The following is a 4,961-nucleotide window of genomic DNA, read 5'->3' as shown; positions in this document are numbered from 1 at the left end:
CAATTATAAAATTAAGTAAAATTTTTAATTTAATTATCAAAACTTGATTTAATTATTTTTAATAAAATAATTTCTAAAAATGAAGTCTTTAATGAATAAATAAATTGAAATTAGCTCGTAATAAAATTTTTTGAAATTTTTAGATCTTACACATATTGCAGACCACCTACAATAGACTTGTACAGGGATGGATTGCTGAATGAACCATCCCCAAAGGCATACAACTTCAGTGATGAAGTCATGGGGTCGGGCACAGGTTTTGCATTGCTTATTTCAGCTCTTTGCAGAAGATTCTTGATGTACTTTTTCTACTTGAGGGTGATTAATCCACTTGGAGTTTTGGCTACTTCAATGCCAAGAAAATAGTGCATCTCACCCAGCTTTTTCAGGGAGAAGGTGCTGTAAAGTTGATGCACGAGTTCCTTGATTTCATTTTTTGAATCGCTAGTGACGAGGATATCGCCTACGTACACCAGAATGTATATGGATGAGGAAGTGGTAAATCTTGTGAATAAAGAAATGTCGGATTGAGTGCTTGTGAAGCTAAACTTTTAAAGGGCAGAGCTGAGTTTTGTGAACTAAGCTCGAGGAGCTTTCTTGAGGCCATAGATGGACCTTTGAAGTTTGCAGACCTGATGAGGGTTTGAATATGTAAAGCCTTCTGGCTATTGAATGTACACAGTTTCATGAAGATTCCCATTGAGGAATACATTGTTGAAGTCGAATTGATAGATCTTCCAACCTTTTATAAGAGCCACACTGATCATAACTCAAAAACTGATGCTGGCCTAATCACAGGACTGAAGATCTAATCATAGTCAATCCCTTATTTTTGGTAAAAGCCCTTGGCTACAACGCGTGCCTTGTACTTCTGAACTGTGCCATCAGGGTTCTTCTTTACCCTGAACACCCACCTATAACCGATAGGCTCAGAGTGCAGAGGGGGGTCAACCAGTTGCCAAGTGTAATTTTTTTTATTAAGGATGAGTATTCCTCCTTCGTAGCCTCTTTCCAGTGAGGAGTAGCAAGAGCCTCAGCAATTGATTTTGGTGTGTTGCAGATAGGAACTTAATCCAGAACTCACTTCAATAGTGACTTGAATATTCCACTTTTGCTTCTGGTCTGCATGGGATGCCTGTTTTGAGGAGCAGGTGTAGTTCTGCCAGGCTGAAAAGGTGAGAGCGGGGGTGCAGCAGTAGATGTAGTAGCACTGAAAGGCTGAGTATTTGGCCTAATTACAACCTGAAAACGAACAATTTCAATGGAATCTGCAACAATAGTGTCAGTTCTTGTTTTAGCAACAACAAGTGAAGAAGATAATGACATAGATACAGTATTGATATTAGTGGGAGGTGTATTATGCATGTCTATGCAATAAGGGTGAAAGATATAGGTAGCAGAAGGTGCAGTGGTTGGTTGGGTTGTTTTTGGTTGTTAAAGAGTGTTGGAAAGGAAAATTCTTGCTCACAAAAGACAACATTCCTTGTGATGTATACTTTGCCTGAAGGAGACATGCATTTGTAGCCCTTATGATCAGAGTAATAACCTAAGAGGATGCATTTTGTGGAGTGGTGGTTGAATTTGTGTTTACTATAGGGTCTGAGCCAGGGATAACACAAGCAGCCGAAAGGTTTCGATGCAGCATAGTTGGGTGTGGTGTTGAAAAGGACCTCTAGTGGGGAGTCTGTTAATTAGATAGGTTGAGGTTAGTACTGCTTCATCCCAAAAGGAGAGAGGTAAGGAGGCTTGGAAAAGAAGGGTGAGAGAGGTTTCTATTAGGTGCCTGTGTTTTCTTTCAACACATTCGTTTTGCTGATGTGTGTGTGGACAAGTGAGTCTGTGAGTGATGCCTTGGTCCTTGAGGTATTGTTTGAAGGTGTTGGAGAGATATTCTCCCCCATTATCTGTTTGGAGAGCTTTCATTTTGAGGCCAATTCTGTTTTCTATCATGGCTTTGTATTGAATAAAGGCTTGAAAGTTCTGGTTTTTGGTCTTAAGCAGGTAAGTGCAAGTGTACCTACTGTATGCATCAATGAAGCATGCATAGTACCTGAAGCCTGATTTACTATGCCGGGAGAAGGGCTCCAGAGATAAGAGAATATCAATTCTAAAGGCTGTGAGTATTTGGTTTGGGAGGGAGAAAAAGACAATTGGTTAAGTTTGCTGGTGAGGCAAGGATCACAGGGACTATTGGTGTTGGTAGTTTGAGTGAAAGTGATGTTTTAGTTTTTGAATATGGTTTTGGTGATGTGGAGAGAAGGGTGGCCAAGTCTCTTGTGCCAAAGGTCAACAGGCACTGTGGCATTGGATTTAAGGACTGAGACAGTTGGTAAGATGCTACTAGTTTCAGAGGTTCTAGGTGTAGTTGGTTGACTGGTGTGGGAGTGGTTTGTGTTAGGGTTAGTGTGAAAATTGGTGGTGATGTCAGCTGTGGCATTTGTAAGAAGGGAAAGGGATCTGTTTTGAGTGGTAAGACCAGAAGGTGCACCCAAATAGGCAGAAGAGGGGTTAGAGTGCATAGAATTAGGATGCAAATTTTTACAAGAGTCACCAACTGTACTGCACTTGTTACTGCCATTATTTGCTTGCAAATTTACACATGAATCACCAGGAGTACAACACGTATTAGCAGCAGCTTTAGATTGCAAATTTACACAGGAATCATCACAGAAACCATCAATTGCAGAAGAATCATCAATTACATTGTACTTATTGCTGACAATTTTGGCATGCAGAGTTACACAAGAATTACTAATTGTAGAATCAATATCACTAATTGTAGAGTCAACAGTTGTAGATTCATGAAGGAAACTGCATATACTGTTGCTCCTATTGCTACTTTTCTTTTCTTTGTTTTGACTACCTATAACTCTTTTATTTTGTGCTTTGTTTTCTGTTCTTGCAATGTTTTCACATGCTTTCTTTTTCCGCCCAGCATCAAGCTTTTGAGCTTTATTAGAGTTCTATAGTGGTCTTGATATCTGTATATCATCAAACCTATATAGAGCATTGCTAAGCCTGCCTTGGAGAAGAGTCTTCTTGGATTTCTAACATTTCACAGCACATAAATGAGGCCAGAATTCAAAGAACACTTTGTTGTCTAATGCAAACTTTGAGACATTTACTATATTCTTGGAGATAGTAGATACATGAAGCAAATTCTGAAGTTTGAAAAAGGTTCTAGACATAGATGCATGCATGATAGACCTCCCAATATTAGCAGTATTCATACCTTTGCCATTACCTCCAAACATTTGCTCAGGACCTGCATATTCAGAACTGTTGATCAAGTTCATCTGATCAAAGGTAATGTGGTGGAATGCTCCCGAGTCTGGATACCACCCCTGGTCAGCATAGGTATTGGTGGCGAGTAAGGCTTGAGGAGCGAGTCAGGCTTGAGGAGGCCCCTGGTTGGTGTTGCTTGAGTGCTGAGTTGGTTGAAATGAAGGTTGAGAGTGCTGAGCCTGCTGGTGGAAGCCAAGATTAGGTGGAGGAGGACCATTGTTAACATTTTACAGTTGGAAATTTTGGTAGTTTTGGTTGAACCTATGAAAGCACTCGCACACGGTGTGACCAACTCTGTCACATAATTGACATTGAGGTCTATTCCCTTGCCATCATGACCTTCCTCCTTGAAAGCCTCTTCCTCTTCTTCTTCTGCCAGGTTGTCCTCTGCCGTAATTGCTGTAGTTTTGATAGGACTTCTCTGGTGAAGACTCGTTTCTAATTTTGCTTGTGTCTGGTTCCTTGTGAGCCAGGTTTGCATGAACTAGTGTTAGATCAGTCTTTCTAAACCTCTCATTTATTTCTTCTTTCGAAAGAAGTTGGGACTCAAATTCAGTAACAATTATATGATCTATCTTTGAGTTCATCATGGTTATGAAGGCATTGAATCTTCATCCAAACCCTGTAAAGCAGCTTCGATGTGCACCTCATTTGACAGTGGAGCTCCAAGAACAGATAAGGAGTTTGCTACCTTATTGATCTTGAAAATGTATTCAATTGCAGATGCACCTTGTTTCTTGATCATCATTACTTGAGCCTTTAGCATACGTATATTCAATTTGAGTCTGGCTGCAAAATACTCATCCAATGCTTTCCAGATTTTGTGTGCATATTCAAACTCTACAACCTTGTTGACAAAAGCTTCGATCATGGCAGAAAGCATCCTAGCTACCAAACATTCATCGTGTTGTTCCCACTCTTCAAATTCAGGTGACACTTTTTCGGCAATTTTGTCTTGATCCGAATTGAATCTTCTTGGAATTGATAGAGCAGTCATGTGACTCTGAAGTTTGTTGGCCTTGACGCACGCGAGCGCTTGTCGCTTCCAAGCCTTGAAGTTGTCTTCATCCAACTTGATCGTTGCTGGAAAATTTGCTATAGACACTATTGAAGCTGCTGATTGCAGCTGTGGAGCTCTACTTTATTGATTCTGCAAAGCGAAAGAGACTAAGTGTTTCATAAATCTGAACCGCAAGTTCTGATACCATGTGAGGTATCAGTAGCTCAATGAAAAAAGAAAATCAAAGTGCAGTGGAATGAACAGAGAGAGAGGGGAGAGAAAAGTGAGGAAGAGAAAAAAATTATATTGTTCAGCATTGTTAATTGAAAAACAAAAAACAAACTTACAAATGTTGAAAGGAATAATAAAAGATTACAATACTGGTGTGTGTATATATATATAGAAACTAAGTGATGTGTGAAGAGTGTGAAGATACAAGTTGCTTAAGAATTTTAATTGACTAAAAGTGAACTAGCATAACTAACCAAAACATAACTAACTTTCACTTTAAAAAAGATTCTAGAGGTGTCCGCTAACATAATTATCTAATATTTTTATATTATTAATATAAAAAATAATTGTTTTTATTAATATAATTATATAATTAAATATACTTATAAAATTATTTTACATAAAAAATATATTAAAATTAAATTCTTATTTATATTGTATCAGT

Source organism: Arachis ipaensis, chromosome B05, assembly GCF_000816755.2.
Source record: "Arachis ipaensis cultivar K30076 chromosome B05, Araip1.1, whole genome shotgun sequence".
Taxonomy (NCBI): domain Eukaryota; kingdom Viridiplantae; phylum Streptophyta; class Magnoliopsida; order Fabales; family Fabaceae; genus Arachis; species Arachis ipaensis.
Note: the sequence above shows the minus strand (reverse complement) of the source record.